General features: G+C 41.8%; 1 protein-coding gene across 5 annotated transcripts in view; it reads left to right on the top strand.

Annotated features, from left to right (window-relative positions):
* Positions 1 to 12163, top strand: part of NTM (neurotrimin) — a 938616-nt gene that overhangs the window by 724189 nt on the left and 202264 nt on the right. The gene's annotated exons all lie outside the window — the stretch shown is intronic.

Here is a 12163-nt window from a genome sequence, read left to right as displayed (position 1 = left end):
TTTCAGTCATTCTTGCATCTGGGTGTGGCCAGGTGTCTGGTTCTCATTACTGTGATTGCATATGCCACTTTCAGACCTTCTGCCAGTTGTTTATGGACAGACAAGACCATCTTGGAAGATTTATGTTAGAAACAAAGGAAACCTCATCAGTCCGGGGCCCCTTGAAGATTGCACTGAGCAGAGCCCACAGTGGCCCAGGTCCAGTCTAATGATGGGAATGCTCACATTGGACCATACCTGAACAGAGACTCTTCTTCTGTGGTAGCCATTGAAATTGTTGAGTTTACTAGCAATAGCACCTACTATGACCTTAACTAATGCAGCAACTCATTGTACAGTGGAAGGAAGTAGAATGTCACTTTTTAACCCTTCCCTATTGCCTTGTCAGCCCCCTACATTTACCATAGCTCCCTTGTGACAAAGCACGGTATAGCCCGAGTGACAGATTCCATCTCAGAGCTGCTCTTCCTCCTCCTTCAGTACACTGTCAGAGTTGTACCCCTCCCCCCTTAACTTTTAGACTATTTTATTTCTGAATGATTTTTTTTTCCTTTCTGACCAGCAGCCTTTGATTGCAAGGAACAACTCAGTTACACATTACCAGAGTAACAGAGTGTGTTGTAATTGGCCAGGAATCGGTCTTGAAATGTCAAGGAAAGATTTATTTCCTAGTGCAACCTCTCTAGGTGCTAATTTTGCTATAGGCTGCTGGATAATGGTTCCCGCTCACAATGGGCAAGAGTTCCTAATCAGAATACAGGGCTGTAATTGGGTTGAAGGGATTTTAAATCATTAAAGTTGCATTTAGAAAGGGGAATAGAAATAGAACCCCAAGATTGAATGACTCACTTAGTATTTAATGAGGGAGTCATGGAGTATTACTTATAATATTCTCTTAATGACCTTACAAGCAATGTAACTCCCCCCGCCCTCCAGGGTCTATTCACAAGGCACAATTCTGCAGTCTCAGATCCAGCACTGTGGAGCAATTAATTACTGACCCATCAAGGAGCAATCAGGCTCTGTTCGGCCAGCAGAAGCCCTGAATTCTTTCCTCACTGTCTCCTCAGTCTTCATCTCCCTGACTGCCTTGTTCTAGCACTGCCAGGAGGGGAGTCGACATTTATCAAGCCATAAATCATCATGCAGTTGGTGGAAAGCCAGCTTGCCAGGAGAGCAATAGGGTGTCAAAGAGTACTATGTGGAAGGTCCAGCGGAGGGGGCATCCGAAGGAAGATGGAAAGCTCTCAGGAGTGCACAGTCTGCAGGATTCAGCATCTTCTCTGGTGTTTCCATCTTGACTAGAATGTGCCAGTTTATCCCATCTCAGTCACTGGTTTGGTTCTCTAATGACTGGATCTCCATATTCCTGGGAGACACACTACTAACCACCAGAGTCAGACACTGGTATAATGAAAAGCGAACAGACCTTGGAGTCCTGTAGATCAGACCCTGCCTCTTTTGAGTCAAGTGACCTCAGATATGTTACTAAGTGTCCCTGACATAGGAGGCACTAAACAGATGGTAGCCACCTTTCATGTGATTCTGCTGAAGGGTCACTAATGTTGTCTCACTAATGTGTTTCATGTATATACACCTGCGGAAAGAATGACTTCAGAGGTAATATAGAGTTTTCCCTTTCAAAGTAGTCTTATCTTTTTACTTAGGTAATTGGGAAGAGTCCCACCCCTCTTAAAAAGTCAAGGGGGAAAGGGAAGAGGGGGTTTAGGTTGGTTAAGTTCCTCCTAATGGATAGATGGGAGCTTGGTTGTTGGACAGAATGGAGCTTGTATCCTATACTTATTGTACAGTTGAATCTAGCCTTTTACTGCTGCCTAGACTTTCTGAAAGCCTAAAATTTCCCCACTACCAGTTTCCCCCTTTTCTAACTATTACAAAGAAAGAGGTGTGACAATATTGTGTTATAATATTTGTTATTGTGTATATCCATTGAGCCTACTAGAAATGTGTCAGAATTTGGAAAGTGAAAACAGCTAAGATATTCTTTAATTATGAGGTGTTGGCTGATTTAAATGTAGTCACTGTGAAAACATCAGTAGTTATACCAGTAGTTGACCAAAAATTAAAAATGATAATAAAGCCTGCTTTCTACAAGTCAAAAACAAAACAGTGTAACATCGTGTGTGAAAGAACATGCAGTTTAATTTATGCAGTTAATCTCTTCTCCCCCAAATTGTGACTCATTTATAAAACAATAAAAAATGTCTTAAATACAAAGAGGTGGTCCATTATTTTAAGGACTCCTACAGAGACTCTCTTGTGTAAGAATTCTTTGCCATTACAGCCATCTCCATTAGGTCATCTGTTCTGAAACTTCCAGTGTCTGTTCCTTTCTTGTAAAGAGGGCCACCTCTGTGCATGATGAACTAGAGTATTAGAAATTCTCTTTGTGGGCTGCACTTGTTACCCAGATGCTAGAATTACTAAGACTTGTGCTCCAGACCACATGCCTCAGTTGTTCCTGTGTGGTGACCCTTTCCTGACTAATCCTATTACTTTTGTTGTGGCTTTTCAATCTTCTATTTCAATTCCAGCCATGGGTGACAGCTAGCCTACAGGGTATCTTTTAAGAAGTAGAAAACATGCCCTAGTGGGCAAACACAACCCACAAGTCCAAGGCTTGTAAATCTGTAGCATCTTTATGCAGATTAGAACAAGAGATGTAACTCCAACGTGGGGCCACACCTGAGTTTTCCCTTCATGTGCTCCTTGGACAGACTCCTTTGTGCAATGAACAACCTGTGCAACTCATACATGGAGCCCTGCTCTCCTACAGTCTGGACTGTTTTGATTACAACCAGAGCAATGTTTGAGGGATCTGCTAAATATTCACATGAACATTATGTTTATGTTTAGTTGGAGCGATAGTTTTGTCTTCTTTATATAAGCAGCAAATCCCCAGAAGCTGGTCAGGAACACCAGCTGTTTACTGCCTGCGGATGCTGCTGCTTATCTCCTTGTAACAACCTGCCTTTTAGAGATCATGTCTTAATTAACTCCGTGTTATCAAAACTGAAATTGTAGCAACATTGTAAAATCAAATTGTAAATGAAAGATAAAGGCAAGAGAGCTCTGCTGACCAGGGAACAGTGCATGAAACTCTCTCCTGAGCTGATTGTTGGCTACAAGCTGGCTGTTGGTTGCCTGCTGAGATTCAGAATAATCAAGTCATATTTTGTTCCATTTGGAAGGAATCTTAGAGCTCTTCTAATCCAGTGACTTTCAGATATTTTTCTTATTTCATGACATACTACTTATTCTTATGATGTTCAGTATACTGTGATATTTTCTATTCTCTCCTATTTATTTCATTTAAAGAAAACCTGCTGGTTAAAAATCATCCATTTGACTCGATCCACTACAGATTGACAACATGAAGACTGCAAAACAGTGATCCGATCCTTTCCTAAATTTTAAACGTAAGTGTTAATGGCCAGAGAGGTGAAGTGACTTTTCCAGGGTAGCTTATTGGTGGCAGATCTCATTACATCCCTGTCTGTGATTTTTTTCCACAATAGCTCCATGCCTGCTGCCTTCAGAACCCTGTCACTGCAGGGCAGCACTCGAAGAAGCAGGCCCCTTGCTCTCCTAAGTGGAACACAGGCTGAGACATGAACGAGCTGTCCTTTGTGAAGACAGCTGCTTTCTCAAATAAACAATACTAGTAAAAACCCCTGGTCGTTGATGCACTGCTCCAGGTCCCCACACTGAAGCAGTTGGGAGCACTCAGTCATAACTGCCATGTCTTGTCACTACCCTGTCTCTCTCTTTTACCCACTTCACTCACGTTGCCAGTGCAGGTTGTACTGGCCTCCACTCGACCTGCTGCTTCTCAGCCACTGGACTGAATTGGTAAATAAAAGAGGCAGTCTCAGGGAGACTAGAACTCCAAATTACAGGAAAACAAATTTGGGATTTCAGACGTTTCTTAATTTCTCTCCCTATGTTTGCACATATTTAATGTAATAAAAGAAGTTTTCTAAATGAAAGCTTCCTGGTAGATAAGCAACCCTTTTGCTTCATCTGCATCATGCTTTGAAGCAATCTCTGGACCCAGATGGAGTGTGTTTAGTAGCTTTCTGCAATATTGATGGGTGTCATTGATAAAGTATGCATTTGGTCTCAATGCACCAGAGCGGGGATTGATTTGGATGATGATTAGCAGGCACTCAGGACGCTGGTGTTAGGGCCAGGCAGGGGGATATCAGGGGGATGAGTCACGGGGATGAGGTGGCCCAAATTGTTTGCATCATGCCGGCCCCCTTTGATCTTCACCCACAAGCATGTGCTTCTGTGACCATTTAACCACAATGTACAGAACGGGGAAGTAGGGTGGGGGCAAGTTTTGTCTATTAACTTCTTATGAATCTCTTGCCTCATTTCCTTTTCCCCCCTGAATGTGGGTGCCAACTTACTTGAAAAGCTGCATTCACAGAAGCACAACTTTCTCCTGCCAAATGGCATTGGCAGTTGCTTCCTTGGGTGAGCTTAGTTCTTCCCTGGCTGAGGGAATTCCCTCCTTTCTTCTCTCAGAGGGTTCACGCCCACCTCCGCCCCCTCACAGGCACTGAACTGTGTTTATATAGTGAGGTGAGCGATCAGCTGTGACTTAATGAAGAGTATCACTGTCAGATTTTACAAAATGGAATTTCATCAGATGCTGAAGGAAGACGTCTGCATAGAAACTACAGAGAGAAATTTGACAGCTTTTTCAATCCAGTTATCAAAGCATTTGCAGTTCAAAGCACATGAAACAATAATGTAATCTTAGCACTGAATGCTCATTTGTATCTGAGTGTTTCAATAAATAAAATGGTGGGGGGGAGAAGGAAAACAGACCTGTTGTCTCCAATCCACTAAATTTTATATCCAGAGTATTGACTGACAGCTTTTTATCACCATAATTAGTATAGATTGTTCCTGAGGCCATTGATCAATCTCCTCTACCTCTATGGACTTGAGTTGCTGTTTTCTTCCTCTCTTGCCCTCCCTACCTTTTATTTTAATATTGATCTTGCCAGTTGCATTCCAGCACAGGAGGCTGCTCACTTAGACAAAAGAAACCTCAGGACCAGGAGGACCAGCCATTCCTAAGTGGGGTTACACCATTGACAGCACTATGCCTCATCCACTATGATCATATGTCCAGATTGCTGGGTCCCATGACCTGCCACTCCTCTGATACCACCAGGCACACTGCTGCTCCCACTGGTGGGAGGTGCATGAAGACAAGCCACAGAACCAGTGGTCAGTAGATATTGGTTTGGGTAGATTGATGAACTCAGCACTGTGTGTGTATGTGTGTTGATGCACACAATTCGTTCCTTCTACTGCAAGCCAGAATCCCAAGCCCTTCTTATATTTCTCACCAAGTTTTCCAATTTGATATTCTAATTTTATTTCATCTCCTCTTTCTATGCCTTTTTATCTCTATCTCACTATCACCAGTGAGAGAGTTTTATTCCTCACTAGCTCTTCCCTTAACTGCTATGATCATATACTATCTGGTCACCTACTTGCTCTTCTGTCTTGGCTAACCTCAAACTTCCATCCTAAAATCCTCCGTACTAAAGACAGGTAGGCTAAGGTAAAGTTCACTCTTATTATTCCTCTTGAGTGTTTCTTGTCACACAAGCTTTCTGTAACCTGATCCCTCCTCATCTCAAAGTCTCACCTACTCCCAACTCCCTACTGTTGCTCCACACTCTGGAAGGAACTGCCTACAGTTCCTCACTTATCACCTTTCACACCCCTCAAGAATCTTTGCTCTGTTGTTAATTTTGCCTGTCATACCCTTTCCATCCTTTTTTCTCTTTGACTATTCTTTCCCATCTTTCAGGAATGAGCTCAGATGGCATCTATTTCAGGAAGCATTCTTTTAGCCCCCAGAGTACTCTAAGTAACTGTATCTTTTTTTCTGTTTCCAAGAGTCTTGTGGAATGTGCATATATTTTCTTTTTATGTGTGTCTATCTCATAGTAGAAGGTAAACCCCTTGGGGACAGGGGCTGCATATGTTTCTTTGTTCTATCCCCAATGTGAGAAATAACACCAGGCACCCAGAATGTGTTTTTCTAATACTGGAAATAAGTATCCTTAAGAAGAGAATCAGTGGACCTCCTAAGAGCTGGAGCATCTTTTGTGCCAAACAATATATGTTCATAGTGCACATAACATGCTGGGCTGGGTTGTACCATGAACAAAAGCTAGACAGAGTCTTACTTATTCTCAGAGTAGGGAGAAGAGGTGGTAAATTGCCCCCTCTTCAGGTAAGGAAATAGCAAATTCTTTTTTTCTGACCATAAAGAATCCTAGCAGATCAGTTAGGATGCACAGTGTGAAAGAGCTTAGTAACCTATACACTGAAATTATGTATTCTCATTGGTTTTTCTAATAGGTTTGTCTGTCCCACGTTGTAGTGAAGATCACACCATAAACATCAGTTTTCTAAAGGACATTTCCTAAGAAGAGCAAGTGCTATGCATTTCTAACGCTGTCCAATGAGCCCTCATGGACTGGCATGGCTTCCATGCTATCTTGGAGACAGCCCCGAACCCCCAAGTCTGCCTAGCCATGTGATGCCTCTCTTCCCCACATCCCTGGCACAATAGCTCTGCCCTTTACAGGTGCTCGCACACAGTATTCACCTCATGTTCAGGCATTAAACTAAGTGTAACTCTTGTTCCTAACTGAGCACAACAGAGCCAAATTGGACTGTAAAGGCCACACATTCCTGATGGGCCCCATAGAGCCTGTGGCATCTACAATGCAAACTGGCCCCATAGAAAAGCGAAACCATGCCAGGCCTGGCCCTCGTTTCATCCCCATCATGTCTATTGTGGAACATCAGCAGCAGATGTTTCTGGCGGTGACCCCCAGATGCACGCAGGCACATACAGCACCTCCTCCTCAGCCGTCTCTATCCAGGCTTCTATAAGACAGATTTGATAGACTGATACCAATTGGCACATCTTCCCTGCCAGATTGGAATCAGGCCCTTATCCTGTGTTTGGGGTCCATTGTGGCTTCAAGGAAAATGTACAGAAGGAATGTGATTCTTAGCTACACAGCCAATTTTCCCTTTGCTTCTGTGCTAGCATTTCTAATCTCGGGCATTTTGTTGCTGCGGAGCACATGACTACAAATGCAATCTCCAGTTTAGGAGTTTTGATATTTGCAGGCATTTGAAATGCCTATTTATGTTCATGTCGTTGGGCTGCTTAATTTGTCTTAAAGCACAGCTATTAAATGAGCTTCATATTATGTTGTTACATGCTTCCCAATTCAGTTATATAGTGCTGGTGAGGGGTGGCAAAAATTAAGCAACACACCTACTCTCTTTTTTACCTGAGTTTTCTGTGGCTTCTACTTGTATGTCAGTAGTCATTTGCTTCCTGGACCCGCATGCTGACTACACCACTGAGCTGCAGTGAATTTAGGGAAGACACTTAATTTTTCTGAGATTTCATATCCTCACCTCTTTTCCAGTTGATGTGGGGGTTCAACAAGATAACATGCATGAAGCAGGCAAGCACAGAGCCTGATATGCAGCAAAAGTCAAAACACACATACTTACTGAGCCACCCAGGTGCCCACTGAGTGAAGACATTTTGCAGAAATGCCCTTTCTCCTTCTCTCCCTTCCTTTCTACCTCTCTTCTTCCCATCCTTCTTTCCTACCTATTCATCTAGTTTATCTTATAATGAACATTTGATAAATGAGAATGAGGTATGAAAGTACTCTAGCTCTTTAAAAATTGATTTCATGAGAAGCCAGACAAAGGGAGCAAACTGGAAGTCACCTGGGGAAGCCTCACTGTGGTGTTTTGTCCATCTCTCTCCTCCTCTTACCATGAACAAACCCAAGTTCTTTCATGTTCAGCTAATTCCCAATCTGACCCAGATTCCAGTCACCTTCCCACTGGCAGTGCCTGGCAGGACTCAGTCAAGGCTCTAACCTTGTGCAGAGGAAGGGACATGATCTGGGACCACAGGTCTGAGCAGAGTTTAAGATGTAATTCAGTTTCTTGAAGCTGTGGCCCATTTGGTAAGAATGAATGACAACTTGAAACATAGAAACTCCCAAGGGAGGGAGATGCTATATGTTCAGAATAAATAAATGTGTCTGCTTATTAATTTAATATGTACTGTTAGACCAGGGACCCATTTATATTAGCACAGAAAAGAGCTATTAAAAATAATCTCTTAGGAGAGAAGCATGAGAAATGAAGAAAAGGTTGAAAGGAGCACAGTAATGGCAGGGACATGAAGAAGTGGGGGGCGAAGGAAGAGCAAGAGAGAGGAGCAGGTAGAAGGCCTTATTAAGAAAGAAGGGTGGAAAGAACAAAAAATGAAACCACAAGCCACAAGCCAAGGGATTCAGCATAGGAGCTTATATCCTAAGTTTGCAGGGTCAGTACAAAGCTCAGGGTCCTGCAGCAGCCTGACCACATGGTTAATTGTCTCTAATTCTCATCATTTGACTCCTCTGGACCCCTAGGCCAGGGGTGAAGGGTGGCTTGGCTTTTCTTCGGTTGGCTGGCTGGCACTGCAGTTTTGTGTCATCATATAGCCTTGATGGGCTGGCCACAAAGTGCTGAGCTGATTGCTTCATGCCAGGTGACCATGGCTTTGGGCCCACCTCTACCATATTCAGCTCTTTGTCCTTAACCTAAAGTTTTTTTCTTTTTTTTTGAGACATAGGGAGAGGGGGTGTTCTAGTGGTGTCTGTACATGCTCTGAGAGAGGGGAGGGATAGAGTACCTTGTGCCTGGCTACACCAACCTGCAAAGTCCTTGCTGTAAACCCAGCCCCTCCTAGGCACAGAAATCTAGAAGCCAGTCAATTTGAGGGTGGTCTGGGAGCATGTGCTCCATGGCTAATAGGGTGGATGTTTGCCTGTAATAAGTCAGTGAAATAGTGAGTTTCAATTACTTACATGTTCCCTGAAGCTGAAACAATTGCTGTTACCCCATATAATATTGCTTGACCTACATTTTTACTTGAAAGCCTTCAGCTAATAATTAGTTTGAATGTTGAGTTATAAATAAACACATTCATATTCCAGAAACGAAAGGGGAGAGGGGAGTGATACCGGACGCTGCCTGTTGTCTTCCCACCCTTTGCCTTTGCTTGATATTTTAACTTAGCTCTTCCAAGGTGATAGTCACCGGGGAGTTCTTTTAAGGGGCCCTTTTCAGAAGTAATGAGGCAACTGGGCTTTCTTCAGGAGAGTGTCAGGATCATCAGTGCTGGGGAGACTTGAGCCATCTGGATAGAAAGGGTCAAACTATCCGCTGGCAGCAATTAAGCAGCTCCTTGTGGAGAAGCCATGTGACCACACCAAAGGAGCTGCCAAGAACAGGAGATTAGTAAACAAAAGTACCCAGCAGAAGGTGTCCAGGTTGGCCAGTGTTCTGGCCACTTGGCATTTGCGCAGCTTCCTCTCTCCAGTCCCATCTGTCCGTGCCCACAGCTCACCTATAAGCTGTCTGCAGAGGGTTTAAACAAACTCAGACAGAGCTGAGTTTGTTTAAAATGTTAAAAGCCCAGAGCCAAGTGGATCATGATGTTGAATCTTAGACATCCACAGCATCCTTTCTCGAACCTGTCCATGGTGCCTCCTGTGTGTTTGATGGATTTTTGCTGTTTCCCTCTGATTAGTCAAGAGGTGTGGTCTGATGCTTAATTCTCTGATTTGATCGTGATAGCTCATCCATAAATATTTACAACTAGATTAAGGGAGATACATCTGGGTTATCTTAGCACAGGTCTTTGTGAAGTTTTGTCAGTGACTGGAACCCTTTTATAAAAAATCCATGAAAGGTAGGGAAATCTCCTAAGTGTATGCTTTTATTCATTCAGCAACTATTTCTTTGGCAGACAATGTATCAACCCCTTTAGCTAGAATAGAGACCCATTCTCACACATATTGCCTCTTGGTAAAGAGGAAAGTGAATGGACATCATGATTGTAGACTAGCCCCTATATAGACTCTCCCTTCTAATCTCAGAGTCAGTGACATAAAACTAACTTGTCCCAATGATTTATGACACCTGAGGCTTTCCTGTCCTCTGCAATGTTCCAACCTAGAATGGTAGTCCAAATAAAATCTCTACACTCTTTCAAAAGTTAAAGATCCACAATGCATTTTCATTGTTCGTAATTTTCTTAATTTCTATGAACATCACTTCTCTGGCTTTCTTTGTCCTACTTCACTGGACATTGCTTGGTACATTTTACAATCTTATTGTACTCTTTCTTAACGTATACTCTCGGAATCGCTTCCATAAGTTTACATCATTGCTTCAACATCCCAGACTTCTGGGAATGATTTCATGGACAGCCCCATGCAAACTTAAGATGATAATGCTCAGTGTGAATTCAAGGGGTTCTAACACAATTGCATGTACATGTCTCAAAAACAATTACTGACTTTTCTCGCACAGTCTGTTAATCAAGCCTACTTCATCTCAGAATGAATGGCATCTTCCCCCTGGTTCCTCATAACAACAGGTAGAAGTAAATTTTATTCCTCTGTCATGGTTTCCCCCAGCCCTGCCATCACCCCTGTTTCTAATCCATGCAGAGGTTTGGTTGAGTGTACTTTCAAAATATATCTCTAATTCATACTTTGATCTGTACCTCCACAGCTTGTATTTAAAGCCATTACTATAAAAAGATTTACATGAGCTTCCTAACATTATTCCTGCTATCTTAGTCTTCCCTTAATATTCTGTTCTCTAGAAGGAAGTCAAAACATCTCTTTAAAACATAAATCAAGTCATTTAGCTTTTTTGTCTAGAACCCTCAGACCAAACTCTTTAGCCTTAAAATCCAGTCTGCTTATCAAGGTGTTAATGCATACAAGAGTTGCTACCTTCCTTCATCCTTACCTCAGGGTTCTCTGTTCAGCTGGGCCCACTTGGCTGACCATGCTGATCTTCTCTCTGTTCTTGGACCACACTGTATTCTCTTCTTTCTCAGCATCTTTGCACTGTTCTTCCATTTAGTCTCCTGTAGATTGGCACTGCATTGGCACCTGGTCACTATTTCAATTGCAGGACCAATGTTACCTCCTCAAAATGGACTTCCATCAAGGTAAACCGCCCCCCCCCCGCACCACTGCCTGATTATCTCATTATTCTGTAGTCCTTTGCCCTGTGGTCTTCTGAAAAAAAAAAAAATGTACATTATTCTAGCATATCTCTCTTCCATCCTGTAGGAGAGGAGGAGTCATTTTTTTGGTGCTGTATGCCAGTGCTTAGAACTGTACTTGGCCCCCAACTGGGTGCTCAACAAGTATTTGTTCACAAAGAGAGTGAACAATAGAATAAAAGAATAACAAGCTCCTCTTCCCATAATTTTGGTTTTCCTAGTACCGACAAACTTGAGAAATAATATCTGTTCCAGTGTTTCTATATGCCTTATCTCTTTCAAGGACAATTACCTCTCTGGAGAGCTGAATTGTCAGCCTGTGGCTGAAGTGTGACCGGATGGACTGTAAGCACGCACTAAGAACATTCCTTATATTGTAGCTGCTGGTGGTGTGGGCCTTAATGCCTTTTTCATTTCTGGCTAAATGGCTTCAATGCAAAGGTTTTTAATCATATTTATGTGTAGTTGAAATTTTGTGACAAGAAGTAATTTAAGGAAATAGGGATTATTTAACGTTGAAAATTATATTAAAACATACTATTATTTCTGTATGTATTTTCAAGGTTTAAATGAGTAAACATAGAATTGTTTCTTGACCTTTTGTATTCATAGAGAATATATTCTTATGTCCTCTTCTTAAAAAGGCAAACTAGAATGTGGAATTCTTATTTTGTTTTCACGAGAAGTGAAAATATGGTTCTTTTTGTTTTGTTTTGTTTTGTTTTTTCGTTGTTTTTTTCTAGAAATTTAATTATTTTATTTCAAATTTCAAATTTATTTGCTTAAATTTGTTCACAATAGTGTGTTCATTTTTTTAAATGGTAAATAGAATTTTATTTTATTTTTTTTGAAATTTTATTTTTTTTTACTTTATAAAGTTTCATATTTTTTTAACATATGCAATTCTTTTCCATCATTTACAATACAGTAGTTACAATGACACTCCAAACAGAAAAGCAAAGTAAAAAAATCAAAACACCAACTTCT

Source organism: Suricata suricatta, chromosome 11 (genome assembly GCF_006229205.1).
Source record: "Suricata suricatta isolate VVHF042 chromosome 11, meerkat_22Aug2017_6uvM2_HiC, whole genome shotgun sequence".
NCBI classification, from domain to species: domain Eukaryota; kingdom Metazoa; phylum Chordata; class Mammalia; order Carnivora; family Herpestidae; genus Suricata; species Suricata suricatta.
The sequence above is the reverse complement of the archived record's forward strand: the minus strand, read 5'-3'. Positions and strand labels throughout refer to the sequence as shown.